Source organism: Mus caroli, unplaced genomic scaffold, assembly GCF_978045245.1.
Source record: "Mus caroli unplaced genomic scaffold, Mus_caroli_1 scaffold_7, whole genome shotgun sequence".
Classification (NCBI taxonomy): Eukaryota; Metazoa; Chordata; class Mammalia; order Rodentia; family Muridae; genus Mus; species Mus caroli.
In genome coordinates, this window is record NW_028227262.1 from 92,271,395 (window position 1) to 92,290,611 (window position 19,217).

The 19,217-nt window shown below is 43.3% G+C and overlaps 1 protein-coding gene and 1 non-coding gene across 4 annotated transcripts in view; both read left to right on the plus strand.

Annotated features, from left to right (window-relative positions):
• Window positions 1-19,217, plus strand: part of Pde1c (phosphodiesterase 1C) — a 575,927-nt gene that overhangs the window by 36,155 nt on the left and 520,555 nt on the right. The window lies entirely within an intron of this gene.
• LOC115031404 (small nucleolar RNA SNORA17) lies at window positions 14,300-14,431 on the plus strand. Its single transcript, XR_003837044.1, has one exon. It is a non-coding gene; the product is annotated as a small nucleolar RNA SNORA17 (small nucleolar RNA).

Below are 19,217 nucleotides of genomic sequence, written 5' to 3' on the forward strand. Positions count from 1 at the left end.
AGATGCAAACATCTGGGAAACTTGTCTCCTGAGAACTCAGTGCCTCTTGTTTAGTGTCAAGGGTACTCACCATTTTGCCTGCTTTGTGAGTGAGGGGCATGAGATAAGCTGATGACCTGTAGGGAACTTGAGTTTCTGTGATGTCAGGGATTCAGAACAATTTTAATTTTGAGCAAGATTTTTAAGCTTCCCTTTATCACTGTTTAGTTAGATAAGAAAGTACCCCAAAACTTAATAGCTCAAAGCAGCTACCACTCTGTGATTCAGTGGATGTGAAATTGGGCAGGCAGTGCAGGGATAATTTATTTTTTTCTGTGATGTTCAGGGCATCTTCTGTGGTATGAGATTTGGGTGACTTCTGTTTTGGGACTGGAACCCTCTACTGCACCCACACTTCTACACCTGCTGCCTGACTGTGAAGACTAGGAGTTATGCCCCCTTTTCCTGTGGGTTGAGTTCCTTCTGGGTACATAGCCCTCATCTAGACAAACACAGGATAGCACATGAAAGTGTTCCAACAGGCAGCCTTTTATGTAGCCTTGGAAGCCACATTCTGACACTCTCTTGCTTGAATGCATCACAGATCCACCCAGATTCAAGCAGAAAGAACACAGGTTTCAATTTTTGAGGCAAAGAATGCCAAGGAATTTTGCCTAGAAGTTAGTGTTTCTGTACATTGAAGATGGTCTCAGCCATCACCACAATCAGGATCAGGACATTTCTAGCATCACACTCAGGATCAAGACATTTTTAGCACCTCAAAAGGAAATTCCTCAAGCCTGCTTTCACCATTTCCTTTCAACATTTTTCTTGCCCCCGTTCTAGTCAAACAATGATTGACTTTCTATCCGTTTAGATTTCTTTGTTGTGGAATTTATTTTATCATTAATGAAGTGACCTTTCACCCATCCTTTGTGTAATGTTTTCAAGTCTTCATTTTATATCAGTATTTCGTTCTTTTGCTTGGCTAATTACGACCCCTTTGAATGGCTGTATCATTATTACATTATCTAGTCAACAGTTCACCCACACTTTTTGCTTTAGATTCTTTTGAATTAAGCTGTTGTTATCATTTTTAATAATGTGTGTGTGTGTGTGTGTGTGAGAGAGAGAGAGAGAGAGAGAGAGCACAAGAGAGAGAATGTTTGAATTTGTCTTGAATGTATCAAGAAATGGGATTGATGAGTCACATGGTAACTGTGTTTAAAGTTTGAAAAGCTACAAGACTGAATTCTAAGGTAGCTGTGGCAGTTTATATTCTTCTTAGTAGGGTTTTAACACTTTGGTATTCCACACCCTCTCCTGCACTTGGAATGGTTATTCTTGTTAACTTTATATATTCTAACTGATGTGGCATTGTCTCATATTATTGTTTTGATTTGTATTTCCCTAATGACTAACAGTGTTGAACATATTGTGCTAGGGTGGCTCAGTAAGCCCCACTTACATCATTCAACTTCTTTTCTGATGCAAAGTACTAAAGTTTTTCACATTCCTCCAAAAAAAAAAAATCAGTAAGGTCAGGTCTGTCATAGCAAAAACTTACTTTATAATTAATGTCAACTTCTGCATTAATTATTTTTCTATTGATGTAATAAAACACATACCCAAGCCACTTATAAAAGAAAGTGTTTCTTTGAAATTAAGGTTTCAGATAGTTAGTCCATGATGGCGGTATAAAGGCATGGCAGCAGGAACAGATGAGAGATCACATTTTGATCTAAGAGCAAGAGGCAGAGAGAGAACACTGGGAATAGTGGAAGTCATTTGAAGCCTCAGAATCCACCCACAATGACACAGCTCCTCCAATAAGGCCACACCTTCTCATCCTCCACAAATAGTTCCATCAACTATGGCTGTATTATTCAAGCATCTGAGTCTATGCAAGCTGTTTTCAGGCAGCCCACCACACTGAGTAAGACTTTACAGTGTGTTTGTACCGAGCTTCTTTTATTCTGCATCTTCTGATAGATGCCCAGGATTGTTTCATAACAGTGCAGCATTTAATGTTCTCATACCAACCAGGATATAGAATAGAAAAGTAGTATTTACCCTTCCAAGTACAGTGAAGAGTTTTAAAAAGATTGGCAATTGCTAATGGAACTATAAACAGGCACAGCCACTTTACAAATTATTCTGAAGTGCCTTAAGTCTTAAATAGAGTTACCAGAGACTCAGCAGCCCCACTCCTGCATATTCTTTGGTGGCATGGAGATTGAAATCCTTATCCATATTTAATTCCACTGTCTTTTTGCCAATGATTTTAAAGGTTCTAATATTCTAGTAGTCTATTATTAATATTTGATTTGTAAATACTTTCTTTAAAAAATGTATTATTTGGGTATTGTGTGCGTGTTTTGACTGCATGGATGTCTGCACTACATCCACACAGTGCCAAAGGAGATCAGAAGAGTGCATCGGATCCCTCAAATGAAGTTACAGATGGCTGTGAGCTACCCTGAAGATGGTGGTAGTCAAACTTGGGTTTTCTGGAAGAGTAGCTAGTGATTTTTACCACTGAGCAACCCTTCTAGCTCCTCATTAATTGTGTGTGTGTGTTTAACTTTTCATTGTTCTTTGTGAACTTCACATCATAGATCCCAACTTCACTTATCCCCCTCTTCCTTCACACCCACCTTCTAGCCTTGCAACTCTGTCCCCCCCCACAACAGAGAAAAAGTGGAATCTGTTGTGTATCCTACTGTATCCCACAGTATACCCTTTGTCCACGTTTCTTTGCTCGCAAATGTTCATTCCAATGACTTCTTGGTCAGGTTCGAGGATTTTGCCTTTTGTTACTCTATCTATACTGGAACTTCACTGGGACTCCTCTCAGATATGCTGTTGTTGCCCTGTGTCATGGAGATCCTGTTTTGGAAATGTAGGACAGGCCACTTCATGTACTACAGCAGTTTGCCGATGAAACTGATGTTGGAGTGGGCCACTTCAAAGCCCTAGGCCTAAAATGTATCAGAGTTGGTCAGCACCTAGCTCTTCCACTCTCATGCCTTTGGGGTTGGGTTACCAGGAACCCCCGAAGCCAAGGCCAGCTCTACCCTACTGCCCAGGAGAGGTGCAGGCCCAGTACCAAGAGTATTGCAGTTGCTAAGGGACATGGCCAGTTCTTCCACTTTCATGACTTCATGGGCAGCTCACCTACCTGCCCTAAATGACAAGGGACAAGGGAGAGGAGGATGACATATTTTCCTCATCCAGACCACTGTCCAGAAGACAAGAGGCAGAGACAGCTCTTCTGCACTTATCCTTTTGGGGCTGGCTCACCCACAACCACCATAACCAGCATAAGCTCTACCCTGCTGTCCAGGTGAGGTACAGCGCCTGCACGCTTGAGTGATGTAACAGGTGAGGGGCAGGGATAGCTCTCCTGCTCTGATGACCTTGAGGACAGCTCTCCTGTCTGCTTTGTAGGTGGCAAGGGGTGGTGTGGAAGAGTATCTCTTTCTTGCCCATGTTATCAGAAGACAATTGTGTGTGTGTGTGTGTGTGTGTATGTGTGTGGCTCTACCATGCTCATGCACTTGGGGCTATCTCCCCTACTCCTCTTTTACTGGGGTCAGTTCTACTGTGCTGCCTAGGTGAGGTGCCTGCTCTCCCAAGTGCTGCAGCTGGTGAGGTGCAGGACTAGTTCTTCTGTTTTCTTGACCCCAGGGCCAGGGCTCCCACCTGCTGCAGGTGATGATGGGTAAGGAGGATATCTCTTTCTCATCCACACCATCACATGGGAGGATAAGTGGTAGGGCTGGCTCTTCCACAACCATATCCTCAGGGCAGGGTCATCCACAACTCTGGCAATAGCTGCTCACCCAAGTACTGAAGCTGGCTAGGGGTGGGGTCAGAGTTCACTTGCTCTCATGCCTCCAGGGCCGGCCCTCCCATGATGCCCAGGTAAGGGGTGAGGACAGTTCTGCACAGTCTTCAGGCACCAACACGCCCTAGGTGGCAGCCCAGACCAGGGATGCCATCTGGCCTTTGGTGGTAACAAACCCCTGCTGCTGTAGTCATGACTACTCATATCAGGCCATTCCTCACTATGTTTGAGTCTCCAGTTCTGCCCCTCTTTACTGTGCCCACATCCTTCTGCTTCTCTTTCTCTTCCATTTCTCCACCATTTACTTGCTCCTCTTAGAGGTGATCAGGGTCTCTAAGTATCTAGCATCATCTCAGGAGTGGTCTCAGGAGTGCTATGCCTCACCCATGCATTACAGAACTGGGAAGTGGTCATCTTAGGCAGGGTCTGCATCCCAAAGCCTGAATAGTGCTTGGCTAGTGGCCATCTCAGGCTAGTTCCCTGTCTGGGCCTCATGTCACCAGTCTGGTGGTTGTCTCAGGCTTGCTCCTCATTTGGCTTGCTGGAATGGCCCCTTGCGAGGATCAGACTCACTCTCACCTGAGACCATAGTCCCAGGTGCGGTTCAGTTTCTGAACAGAAAGAAGGGTCCAACTCAAGGGACACAATGCCTGGGGCAGCTCCTTTCCTGAAGGAAACGTGCAGCCACTTCTCAGCTGCAGTTGCATTCAGACACCTCTGGCCTCTGACAGTTAGCGTGCTTGTTCAAAGGCCCTGTGGGCTGTGTGGAGATGAATGTTATGCCCCTAAACATCTAATCCTTGTCAGATTTGGGAAAGGGCCAAAGAGGTTACAGGCTGGGGCTTAGATTGGGGATTTTTTTCTCATGCAATTACCTGTGGTGGAATCTGTAAGTGTGTATCCCATTTCCAGGCTAAACAAAACATGTTAACTGTGTGGCCTAGAATACCAGATGAAACTGGATGTAAAAGTAAGAAAAGGTTTGGGAGAAAATAGTTATGGCTTCTTTTATGTTGACTGAAATTGTCAAGTATGTGACCAGAGCCATTGAGAAATTCAGGGCTAACCTACAAAGGAGGGTACAGAGTCCAATGCCAATGGACATTTCTTTTTTATTTTATTTTATTTTATTATTAGGTATTTTCCTCATTTACATTTCCAATGCTATCCCAAAAGTCCCCCATACCCTCCCCCCCACTCCCCTACCCACCCACTCCCACTTTTTGGCCCTGGCGTTCCCCTGTCCTGGGGCATATAAAGTTTGCAGGACCAATGGGCCTCTTTCCAGTGATGGCCGACTAGGCCATCTTATGATACATATGCAGCTAGAGTCAAGAGCTCCGGGGTACTGGTTAGTTCATAATGTTGTTCCACCTATAGGGTTGCAGATCCCTTCAGCTCCTTGGGTACTTTCTCTAGCTCCTCCATTGGGACCATTGATCCCAATGGACATTTCTAACAGGGCAGATGCAGAATCATCATCCTCTGTCGTCTGTGCTCCTTACTGACCTCAGCGTTTCCCAACTTGATAATCAATGCCATCCAGTTTTGGCTCCTCTGGTTAATGAAGACCCTGCCTCTTGATGGGCTATCACTTAAGTTCACCCAGGAGCAGCTACTTTCCATTCTCCCCAGCATTTGAAGGCAACATTAAGTTTCAGACCCGCTGAGACATTTCAGGATACATGCTGATATATTTGGCTAAAACCACTCTGGTGAGAGCAGGATAAGCCTGTTAATTCATTTTGGGGATGTGTCTTAGGGTGTGGACTTGTGTTAGACTGACATTGGAAGTGGACAGACACAGTCCAAGAAGGGTAGGAGGAATAAAGCAACTGAAATAAAACAAAATGAAAGTTAAAATTAAAAGTCCTCTGTGCATTTTCTTTTGGTGAGGTAATAGCATTCAGCTTTTCTTGCGCGCACCCGACTGGCCAGCAAGAATGACGCTGCAACAGGATCCTTCCGCACACGTTTATTGGGAGAGCTTGATTGCAGAGGCAAAGTGACCCCAATCCCAGAACTGGTGCTGCTTATATAGGCCTAGGAGAGGCGTGTCTCACACCCGAACTGGTTGTGCTTGGGTTATGCTTACCACCTCATTTGCATGCCTACATCTGATTGGTTAACTTCTCTCTCATCTGATTGGTTAACTTCTCTCTCATCTGATTGGTTAACTTCTCTTTCATCTGATTGGTTAATTTTGGTTAATTCTCAAAACCTCATCTTGGCAAAAAACTTTACTGCCTATGTATGCGTGGTGGCCAGCAGAAGCCAGCACCACCCTGCAATGGCACATGTGGCTTCCCACAAGCTTTGAGGAGCACAGTCAGAGGACTGCTAATGACGTTACTGTCCTCCTCATATGGGTACTTCGGTGCAGGTCAGAAAGCCTTAAAATTGTAAACTTTAAACATAAAGCACAAATTTCTGAGAGCATTAAAACATGTATAGAACTAGGTGCTTTCAACATCATGTACTTAGGGATATTTTTACCATCCATTTAATTACTAGGACCAAGTATTTGAGGCAGAGTTACTTTATAAAGAAAAAGGGTTGTTTTTGCTTATTGTTCTGGAGATGCAAGGTTGAGGGGTTAAATCTGTGATGCTCTTCTTGCTGGCAGACCTCCCAGGTAACAGAGAGTGTTATAGGCTCTTACAAAGCAAACTGCAGGGAGTGTGTGAATATTCTATTCCCCTTTCTTTTCCAAAGCCACTAGAATTTAATCACAAGGACACCACCCTGGTGACTTTATTTAATCCTGACCTTTCCCCACAGGTTCCAACTCTAAATACTGTCATCCAATCACATTTCCTTTCTTTTAACCCTTCGAAGGGACATTAAATTTTAATGCTGGAAATGTTGGAGATACATTTTCCAGCATTTGCACTACAACAATGCACGCCTCTCCAGCCAGATAGGATACAAAATCTAGACCTCTGCCTACCTGTGTCAATCCTTTACAGCACCACTGCTGGCTCCTGTGAGCTACACATTGTGGCAGAGAGAGCATATGACCACCAGATGGCGGTGTTGATACAGAAAAACCTGCATCAGATCTCAAAAGAACTAGGCACTTAGGAGTTTGAAGGGCAGAAAACTGGGCACCCAAGCTAGTCCTCCAATTCTAGGTGAATATCTCCTTTCTAAATCTCCCCTGACAATTTAACCCCATGTAGCTTCTCTTTGTTGTTTTTTGGGTTCTTCTTTTTCCTACCCTTTGTGTCCCTGGTTTTGCCCCCTAATACTAATTAGGAGAGAAACAAGGATAGAAAGAAGAGGAGAGGAATTAGGGAAAAAAAAAATCCCTGAATCTAATTTCTTTCCTTTTGTTTCTTCTTTGATCACAGCTACTAACAAACCGCAACCAGCCTCCCTAAACATCAAACAGCCACCCTTCACCTCTTGGGGCCCTGCCATTTATGAACCCTCTGCAAAGTTTCCAGAATTGCAAATGTCACACAATTGCAGAAACTGTTCGCAGCTGGCAAAACCATGTCAGCTGCTGCGAACAGTCTGAAGCAACCCTACATCCCCACACCTGGGATTAAAATGAAAACACATTCTTATAATATTTCTGTGTTTAAAAAAATCTACCAAAATTCCAAAATTGTCATTATAACCTTGCCTCAGATCTAGGAGATGGACTTTTCTCTGACAATATTTCCATTCTGAAGTCAGAGTCCAGAACACCACAAAACATAATTTAAGAAGGTGGATTAAGATTAAGTTCCAACACGTTTCATTTGGCATTTTCTCGGAATTGTTCACTGTTGAGCAGCAGTAGGTCCCTAAGTTTCTTATACACAAATTATATGGTCACCGTGAATACTGACTTGCCAGATGGTGACAGATGTTCCGAGTGCAGATCTTGACAAAGGGAAGTGTCATCCCTTCAGCACAGGCCTTCCTGGGCAGAACTCTAGATTCTGTGAGTGTCTGCCAAATAAACCATAGTAAAATTCATTTTAAAGCAATTCTTTTGTATAATATGATGTTGCCATTTCTTCAAGATAGAATCAAAATTGCAGACTGAGATGGACATGTTTATTAATCTTCATGTAAAGAATTAGCTCCTGGATGTAGGCTATGGCTCTGGAGGACAGGGAGCCTCTTTAACTTTTGTCAGAACTGACAGACATTTTTGATGCTGTTGTTAGTGCAAAAACACAGCTCTCACTTCAAAGGCAATAAGAGGGAGTTTATTTCTGGAGCCAAACGAATGACCACGGCTTGAAAATGTGAAGCCGGATTATTCCGCGTTCTATGTTCCCCCATAGAAGCAGTTTTCTGAAGTTGTATAGTAGCAGGATGAAGAAAGTCCTAAATCAAGCATTTACAAGTTACATTGATGAAAAGGAACATCAGGGAAGTGGGTTACAGCTAGGCAGATTGGCCTCAGATGCTATCTGATGGGATTCTTAGTCCTTTGATGAGCAGATAACAGGATTTTTATTTTATTTATTTTTAAATTTTTAAACAATTTTTATTAGATGTTTTCTTCATTTGCATTTCAAATGCTATCCCGAAAGTCCCATATACCCTCCCCCAGCACTGCTCCCCAACCCACCAACTCCCGCTTCCTGGCCCTGGCATTCCCCTGAATGGCATATAATCTTTGCAAGACCAAGGGCCTCTCCTCCCAATGATGGCCAACTAGGTCATCTTCTGCTACATTTGCAGCTAGAGACAGGAGCTTGGGGGGTACTGGTTAGTTCCTATTGTTGCTAACAGGATTTTTATTAAGTCAATACATTCCAAAGGTTTTAATCTATCAGAAGTTAGGTCAGTCAAAGAAGTAGGCAAGCAATTACTTTTTAGGGAGCTAAAGATAGCACAAGAGAAATTGCCATCAGACTCTAGGCCTGCTACATTCTAAACTCTCCGCAGCCAGTGAAGTTTTAATTAGCCTTCTTCAACACTGCTTCTTTTTAGGAATTCTCCTTCACACGAAGCAGACCAATTGTCATAATATATTGTATAAAATCAAAAGTCTGGTTAGGATCAGTTTAGAAATTGCTTGAAACTCTGTCCTAATCCCAAGTCAAAATTCATTTATTAATTGTTTTAGATGAAACTTAAGCCAGCAACTCAAATAGAATTCTGGAAGCAAGCCCACATTTTCTTTTTTTTTTTTTTTGATTTTTAATATTTTTATTACATATTTTCCTCAATTACATTTCCAATGCTATCCTAAAAGTCCCCCATAGCGCCCCCCACTTCCCTACCCACCCACTCCCATTCTTTTGGCTCTGGCATTCCCCTATACTGGGGCATACAAAGTTTGCAAGTCCAATGAAGCCCACATTTTCTAATGTTATAATCCAAAGTATACTTATTAGATATACACCAAGGAATGACAGAAAGAAAAAAATAATCAAAGTCTTTGTTTTCTGCAATTAAAATATTATGTCTCTGTAAGAGCAGAAAGGTTTGTATGTACAGTGATAACTCTGTAGCTTATAACTTATAGTAAGTCTCAACTCTGAGCTGAGGTGTTTAAGATAGTATTGTTGGTGCTGTATCGCACATGGTGTGTGCAGTTCAAAGTGAAGGATACACCATGATGCAACATGGGAAAACACTACTAGAAATATCCAGGATTCATTATGGTTTTGATTTTGAATTAGTATTTGGTTGATGTGCAACAGACAAAAGTATTTTTGATCCTACATTCAGTTATGCAACCCATATGAGGCCATGGATCACAGTTTAAGAATTTGCTGTCCGTCTGATTATGAACACAAACCCAAGGGAGTGCAGATGAGGGAAGCTGGTGGGTAGTAACCACCTAGATTATGAAACACAGGGAGAAGTTGATTGAAATGGTGAAGAGGGAGCGAAGAGGTTTTGGAAAGCTATGATGCTTTAAGGAGTGAGTACCAAGATCCAGATCATTTGGTCCCAGTCAATGTCCTCTCAGCTACCAAGGGAGGAGCTAAGGCCTTACATGTGCCTTACTGGCATGTGCTTCCTGTTCACTTCCAGTCTATGGTGAGGTTGAGGGAGGCCTAGCTGCCTCAGTACTGAGGTAGGTTCTGGAAAGTTTTCCACTAATGGCAGGTACATTGCTCATGTGTGTGGACTCAACTTTTATACTTGGTGGTGCTGAGGCAAGGCATTTGGCATCCAGCTTCTGGAATGGGAAGTCAGAGAAAGTCTGGGCTCGTTCCTGTTAGTGAGCAAGTACTGACGTTCTGCAACAAGAGGGAGGCCCTGCGTGTGGAAATGCTCTCTGAAACCAGACTTTAGTTTGCCAAGAAAGTTTGTCATTTAAAAGCACCTTAAAGAGATGTGGGGCCCTTGAGTACTGGTGGGGGGTCTTTAACCAGAGAGAGTAGCTTTCCATCTTGCATGCTTGTGAGTGGACTACTGGTAGTGGCCTGAAAGTCTGCATTAAGGATGCCTCTGCATTAATGGAACAGTCCTGTGTGAAATCTTGTGACAAATGAGAGACGATGATGGAGTAAGGATCTGCATCTTCCAATTCCCTGGCAGAACTTTAGGACAGGTTATGTGCCTACCCTGACCCTGTGGGTATGAGCTTCTTCCCTGAGAAGATTCAACGTCAGAGTGTTGGAGAATACAGAGGTGCCTATGGTACTTGGGCAACAGCATCTGAACAACTGTAATTGGAGAAGGAAGGAAAGATTTCCCAAGTTGTACCTAGTTAGGTACCTGAAAAATCAAAGCTCTAAGGACATGACCTGGAATCCAGTGCATTATGGTTTTTTTTTTGTTTTGTTTTGTTTTGTTTTGTTTTTTTTGGATAAGTTTGGATGCATAATGATGCATCAGGATTCTGAATCAAGCTATGATGAGGACCAAGGAAGCCAAAGAGAAGAAGACAGGAAGATGTGAATAGTATGTACCTGCTGATGCCTGTCCTGAACATTGTTTCTTTGGTTTCCTTCCTCTGGGGTCCAACTTCGAGGGTCTGAGGAGGTTGTGCTGAAGTCAAGCATCTAGGAAACAGAGATATGGATGTCCCTAACTCAACTCTAAAATGCACATTGCTAAAGTTAGATGAATGTAAAAAATCTATGGTATCATTTTATAAACTCCAAGCTTGAACTCTTCTCACACAAGTTCACCCAACTTTATTGGCTGTAATGATCTGACCTAGAATGGGCAAGCCTGCCATCATGTTCTGCAACAGTTCCTAGCTCTTTGCATCATGAGCTTCCTCATCATGCTGACTTACTTCATCAAGGCTGCAAGGAAAACCCCCAACTTTGGGGAGGGGGTGCTGGGGCTCTCACCTACTTAAGTAAAGTACATTCCTGATAACTTCCCTCTCAATGGACTCTAAACCAAAGATGTAGAGCCTCAGTCATACATGGAAATCACCTTTACCTTCCTTAATCTTAAGCTCACTATTAAGCAAGTCACAGGATGGCTATGATGAAATGGGATGAGATTATGCAGGGTGTGTCCATCAGGGGCATGGGTTCATCTTAGAAATATACCTATTCCAGGATTGTTCTGTTCCTGAGTGGCTTTGCTGTGTAGCACAGGCTGGTCTGGAGTTCAAGGGCTTCTGTTTCAGGTTTGTGAGATGTGGGATGGAAGGTGTAAGGTGCCACCATATGAGGTTATGTTGGTTTGAAAGGAAATGGCCCACATAGGCTCAGAGGAAGTAGTGCTATTAGGAAGTGTGGCCTTGTTGGAGTAGGTGTGGCCTTGTTGGAAGAACCGTGTCACTAGGGGTGGGCTTTGAGGCTTCAGTGGCTCATTCTTCCTTCCTGCTGCCTGAGAATCCAGATGTAGAACTATCGGCCGCTCTCCAACACCATCATGCCAGCAATGATGATGATGAACTAAACTTCTGAACACTAAGCCAGCCCCAGTGAAATGTCTATTTTTATTTTAATAAGAGTTGGTGTGTCCATAGTATTTCTTCGTTGCAACAGAAACTCAACCAAGACAAAAGTACAAGATTTCTTATTCTAGTAATACAGAAACAGCAGGGTCCATACTAGAGACTGGCCACTAGACTTCTACCTTTTCATAATTTCTCAAGAAAGTCAGTATTAACATCCTTCTCTGGTGTTAGCACCATCATCTCAGCCTGACTGTCCCTGGCTATAGTTCCCTGTGCTTTTCTTTTATGCCTCTGTGAGCTGACCAGGCTAAGTGGAGTGGAGTATTGAGAAGAGCAGTAAGAACTTTTGACTTCTTTCTTTTTCTTTTGTTTTAAGATTTATTTTATTCTAAGTCTTTGTGTGTGTGTGTGTGTGTGTGTGTGTGTATGTATGTATGTATGTATGTATGTATGTATGTGGCTGTGTGCATATGAGTGCAAGCATCCGCAGAGGCCAGAGACTTTGGATACTCTGGAATTGGAGTCACAGGTAGTTGTCATCTGCCTGATGTAAGTGCTGAGAACCTGTCTTAGGATTTCCAGTGCTGTGCATGCTCAATACCATGACTAAAAGCACCTTGGGGTAAAAAAAAGGGGGTTTATTTTAGTTTGCAACTCTCAAGTCACTCTCCATTACTGAGTGAACCCGGGGCAGGAACCTGGAGCCAGGAACTGAGGCAGAGGCTGTAGAGGAACACGGCTTACTGACTTGCTCTCCACGCCTTATTCATCGTCCTTTTCCCATAACACTCGGAACTACCAGGCCAGGGGTGGAATACTCGCATCAGTGGACCCTCTCACATCAGACAAACAAACAAAAAAACAAACAAACAAACCCTGCAGACATGCTGAGAGGCCAGTGTGATGGAGTCATTTCCCAACTGAGGTTAATCTTCACCCCACTCCATCATCTTTTGTAATCTATTTCTCAGCCTGTCCTGATGCTTGCTGCTATTTAATACCATCTTAATTTAGGGCATGGTAACACTTGTGAGGTGGGTGTACTCACCACAGGCATGGGAGCTCCAGAATTCACCAAGTGGGTGTGGCCTATCACTAGAAAACCATGCTGTGGCTTGGCTGGGGCAAAGACAGTCAAACTAGGCATTTTTAATTTATGTATGCCTATTTTCTCAAAACTATTATGGGTAATAGGTAACACTTCCAAAAAAGTCATCTCTGATGGGATGTGTTAAGAATGCTTGTTTATTTATTAGGGAAGCCAAGATGGTTATCACGGGATATTGCAGGTGTGGGCATTTTCTGGAGATGAGAGTGGATGTGGCTTCACTGGTTGCCCGCTAATGAAGCTCTGAATACTCCATCATTTTTGTTGTCTATCAGATGATGAGCCTGTGGGCTGTGCTGGTTTGGAGCCATTGTACACATTGTTTGAGAGATTTTGCATGGAGACTCATCTTTAGTCTTCTTGGGGTACCTAGGAGGTACCTGTTCACATAGCAAGTGTGTGTTGGAGCTGTTGAGAAAATGCTGAAGTGGCTGTGTCCTTTTCCAAGTCCATTACCAATCTGGGAGTCTCCCTTTGCACTCCCAGAACTTGCTTGTTTCCTGCATTTTGATTATAGCTATTTTGCTAGTAGTGGTAGCTCATGGTGGAATTCACTTATGTTTTCTCACTGATCATAACACTAAGCATTTTTTTTCATGGATTTATTTGCTCTCCCTAGAGTTTCCCTCATGTACTGTCTATTTAAGTCTTTTGCCCATAACTTTGAAATTGGATTATTTGTCTTATCACTGAGTTACTGGCTTCTTTCCCTTTCCAGATACAACCTCCTGCCCCCTACGCACAGATACACACACACAGACACCCCCCTCAAGAGCCCCCCCAGACACAAACACACACGCACCCCTCCCCCACACAGACACCTCCACACACAGACACACACACAGACACAAATAGACACATCCCCACCCACCCCCACCCCTACAGAGACACCCACCCACCCCCACACAGACACCCCCACACAACCACACACACCCACACACCCACAGCCTCCCCCCCACATTTGTTTGTTTTAAGATTGATTTTATTCTAAATTAGGTGTGGGTGTCCATATGAATGCAGTTGTCCACAGAATTACAGGCAGTTGTCATCTGCCCAGCATGGGTAGAGATAGAGTGCAGACAAACCTCTCCTTCCTAGTCCTCCTAGATCCACCCCCTAACCTCACACTCTTCTAATAATTCACTGAGTTCAGTGTGTTCTGCCAATATATGCATGATGATGGGGCCAACCACCATAGCATAGTTGACTTACCAGGGCCCACAGCCTTAAAAATTTCTAACTTGCCTTCTCTCAGAGACATCTACCCATCTACTGTCCATAACTCCTCAACTAGGGGTTGAGCCCCTTTCTACTTCATGCTGGAATGCTGACAGGCTTGGTTATGTGGAGGCAACCATAGCTGCTATCAGTCCTTGAGTACAGGCTTTACATGTTGAGAAACCACTGCCCTGATCCTGAGTTAGAAACACAACATAGTGGAGGGTGTGGGTGTTACTCCTTGTTGGATGGATTTCTGGGAGTTCCAGCTGACTATATGCACCAGTATTGAGAGGTTTGTTTAAAATAAATATGTGCTTCTCCTAGAAGCATTGCAGGTATGGCCACTGTGTTACATGTTTATCAGTAGGTGGCAGAGAGGAGAGAGGATATGTTTATGCTTAGTATTCTGACCTGTGAACATCTGATTGATTAGTAGCCTAAGATCACAACCAGTTCAGCGCCATGCATGCCAAGTCAGGCTCCCAAGGTGGAGATTGAGCTAGAGACTAGAAGAACTCCAGCCCTATGAGGAAGTGAATCAGAGACAGAGGACCCTTACATGGGGCCACTTGGGTAGGCCTGGAAGAGGACTGAGCCTGAGAGGACTGCCACCAGACTGGTACCATGAGGTCATGGACAGGAAGCTAGTTTGAGATGACCACCAGTCCACCACCATGCAGACCGGGGTAGGAGGACAGCAAACCATGCCTTAGATGATCCCTGCCCAGTGAACATATGCACAAGTGGGGCATAGCACTACCGAGACCACTCTTAAGGCAATCCCAGACTCTCAGACCCTGGGCATCACTAAAAAGAACAAGTAAGTGGTGGAGAAATGGAAATGGAAAGAAAGAGAAACAGAAGCATGTGGACAATATGAGGTGGGGGGGTGCAGAATTGGAGAGTTAAGGATAGTAAGAAACAGCTGATGTGAACAGCTGGTAATCTCAACTCAGACTTTGGAGAAGTCCTGGCCTGTGCTGTCACTAGGGGCCATGTCTGGGTCCATGGCTCTGCAGCAGCAGGGGTCTGTTACCACCAAAGGCCAGGTAAACATCCTTGTTTTGGGTTGCCACTGGGGACATGTTGATTTCTGAGGGCTGTGCAGAACTGGCCCCACCCCTCACCTGGGCATCATGGGACAGCTAGCCCTGGGGTTGTGAGAGCAGGAGAGCTGCCCCTGCCCCTAGTCAGCTGGAGTACTTGGGAGAATACTGTACTTCATTTGGGCAGCATAGTAGAGCTGACTCTGGTGCCAGGTGTGGGTGTGGGTGGTAGTGGGTGTGTGCTAGTCTATGGTATGAGTATGGGAAAGCTGGCCCTGACACTTGTCTGCCATTTTGTGACATAGGTTAGGGAGAGATGAACCCCCTCATCCCTTGCCACTATGGCAGGCATAAAAACTGACCCCCAGATCATCAGAGCAGGAGAGCTGTCCCTAACCCTCACCTGCTACAGCACTTGTGAAAGTGGTCCCTACACCTCACTTGGGCAGCAGGGTAGATCTGCCCCTGGTTTCAGGGGTTGCTAGAGCCAACCCTGAGGGCACAAGAGTGGAAGAGCTTGATGTTGTCCAGCTGTGATATCTCTTAGGCCTAGATCCAGGGCTTTGAATTGGTCCAGCCCAATATCTACCCCATCAATGAACTGTTGTAGTACATGAAGCAGTCAGTCCTAATATCAAAAACTACAGGATCCTCATGACAGGGCAATAACAGGATATTCAAGTCCCAATGAAGTTACAATATTGATAGAACAGCAAAACCCAGAGGCCTCATACGAGACCAAGGAGTCATTGTAATAAATATTTGCAAGCAAAGAAGGATAGACAAAAGGGTATACTGTGGGACACACTACAACACACTACAGCTTCCATGTTTTTTTTTTTTTCCTCTGTTTGAGGGGGGAGGTTGCAAGGGTGAAGGGTGGGTACGAGGAGAGATACGCAGGATTGGGGTGGATGATGTGAAATTCACAACAGCCAATAAAAAGTTCAAAAAATGTGTGTGTGTGTATGTGTGTGTGTGTGTGTGTGTGTGTGTGTGTGTGTGTGAGAGAGAGAGAGAGAGAGAGAGAGAGAGAGAGAGAGAGAGAGAGAGATAAAGAGGACTATTTAGGAGAAGTAAGAGAACTAAAGTAAGGAGAGAACAAGGGACGGTAACTGTGGCAATGAAGTCAAATATCCAGTGTTTTGTTCATATGTAGATTTAATATTTTATCTTCTCATCTATCTATCTATCTCTATCATCTATCATCTACCTATCCAGTCAGGTGTGGTTGCTCACATTTGTAATCCCAGGACTCAGGATTTCAGTGGGAGGATCAAGAGCTTAAGGCTGGCTTGGATGACTTAGGGAATCGGAGGCCAATTTGACTAACAGTGAATGTGATGCCAGTGTGGCTTTCATGAGGGTTCGTGGTGGTTTGAATGAGAATGGCCCTCATAGGCTCGCATATTAAATACTAACACAAGGTTTATGTTTATACCTTAATGCCCTTTACATGACCCTGGCATACTTTATTTAATAAATGTCTTAACATTCAGGTAAAAATAATTTCATGTTTTTTTCAGGCATCTGTAAACTATTAGTAAGATAATGTTGAAATATTTTTAAGGTAAATATGACATATTCAGTTATCAAAAATTTGCCAATCTCTATTTTAGTTGATTACAACAGACTCTATTCTTTCTTAGTAATTATGGGTTGCTACTGAAAGTGGGTTAGCCCTCTTGAAAGAGGTTTGATCAAAGAATGAAATTAAATAAAATGTACTATTGTTGGACCTTGTTGGGAACTTTCTTTTTATACAAGCACTAATTAAAGGCTATTTGTACTTTTACATGTAATGTGTGCGTGGAAACACTTTTTCTATGATTCAAAAATGTAAGATTCCCACACCATACTTCTCTTTCTGAAATGACAGGATCTGAGACTCCCCTCCACCCTGGTATTTTGTAAAGATCCCAGTCCATGAAACAAATTCTAAAGAACTGTCCTTTTCTCCTGATTAACTGTGGAGCCAACAGAGAATGTTAACACGTTCACAGTGGCTAAAATCGCAGGACCCAGAGGCTCCCATGCTGCCACAGCTTTCTGGTACTTGTTAAGTGCTTTCTGCACACCAGGCTCCTTTTTATCAAGTTGTTTTAATTGTAACTCTAGTCCCACAATTGAGGTACAATTTCTTTCATTCCACATCAGCAGAAGCAGCTGAATCAACTCTCCAGGGCACATGAGCTGCAGAGTGTGTGGATTTTCCATTATACAACACTGTTTTCTGATGACCAAGACTGCTACTCAAGTAGTTTTGGGGCTTTTTAAATGGGCATTCAGTGGCAAAGAACGTGTACAGGTAGACCAGGTGTGATGATTGAATGCCCAGCCTCATTCTTTATTTTGGTTGTATACTTAAATTGTGGATAGCACATTTCTCCAGGGCACACAGAACGTGCACATATACAAAACACTCTCTTGAAAGTGCTAGACCATAGCCTCTACCAGTCTTGAGATATGGTCATGCTGTACAGACAAAAATAAACTTTGGAGCTGGAACTGTGATAATAGTGTCTTGAGGCCAAACATGTGAAAACACTCAAAAATTAACCATGGAAAATAATGATTTTGCTATTATTTTTCATCCTTATTGTTTTAAATTGATGCTTAACTCCAATTCAAGTGTGTGTGTTCACATGTGTCTGTGCATGTGCTATGTATATGCATGCATGTGGACAGTGAAGGACACCTTGGGTACTTACTCCTCAGGCACATCACTATTTTCTTTCTTTGGCTTGGTGTCTCGATAGCCTGGAGCTCACCAATTAGGCTAAGTTGGCTGGTTCCCTAGCAAACCCCAGTTCTGGTTCTCTGGCCTCAATTTCCCTCTCATCTGTATCATTTCTAGGGAACCCCATGTCTATTGTGGAGACAAACCAAGCCTGGAGATCAATCCTGTTCCTGTGCCCTATTTCAGCCCAGGTTTCTATATCTGATGTTCAGAGTAGGGTGTGACTCATGACCTAGCGCAGCTTCTTACCCAAGTATAGTATATTTAAGTCAGTTTATCAAAAGTACTGTCAGGGAGTTAGATATCTAAATGTATCTGAAAAAGGGACCAGACAATTGTATTGAGGCCATGTCCCCATGGCTTTGCTCATCTATTAAGTAGTAATCTAACCCTGTGATGATCTCAATTAATTGGATGTTTTCCCCAGTTCCCTTTAATCTGAGCTAAGCACCATGAGCCCATGAGCAATTTTAAATGTAGTACAGGAAAGGGCTCTGGTTTTCATCCTTTGAGTCTTGTAGTTCACAGCCAAGGCAGAAATCTGTACTTAGAGTGGGGCAAAGTCTTATAGCCAGAGTGATCTGGGGACAAGCTTGAATATCATTAGGTAGAATCTTGAATAGTTCACTCTCTCTTTGAGTCATAAGTTATCAGAACTTATTAGGGTCCCTGGGAGAGAGAGAGAGAGAGAGAGAGAGAGAGAGAGAGAGAGAGAGAGAGAGAGAGAGAGAGAGAGAGAGAATGATAATTTTATGAAGAGTCAGTAAGTCATGAAAGGTGTTTGGCATGTCCTAGTAGGAAAGGATGCCGGTGTAATGTCTTTCATTTCAGGCAAAGGAGGCAACGCTGGCTTTTGAATCCCTATGGTTGTTCCTGGTGACTTATTACTCTCTTGATTTAGAGGCAATTTTGTCAAGTTCTAATACTGTCAAGCCTCTTCCATGTCCCTGATGGGATGACAAAGGCCAGTTATGGAAGATGATTTGAGCTAATCAGCTGGAGCAAGTCGCTAAACTGAAGCGTTTTCTAATTTATTCCCAGTACATCTTTACCAGTTTTTGACAAATGAGATGAGTTTGAATAATTAGACTCTCCAGAATATCCTATTTTCTCTGGTAGGTTTAGTCAAGTCTTCTCCTGAGCCTTTCAATGACAAAGGAGAAAAGAATAAAAGCCTGGAAGGAGAGAACCCCATTTTCCCTGAGTCAGAGAAATATGAAGAATTATTTTCTTCATCTTATTAATTTTGCATTTTAAAAAGTTCCTTAATATTCATACATGTATCTGTTGTGTTGGTATCAGATCCACCTTGGCCCCATGCAATTTCTAACCTGTCCCCTCCGAACTTCATGTGTGTCTTTCCTTACTCATATGTATATTCTTTCTCTCCATTGAGTTGATTTAGTACAGCCTCTTTGTGCATAGGCACAGAAGCACTGAGTGGA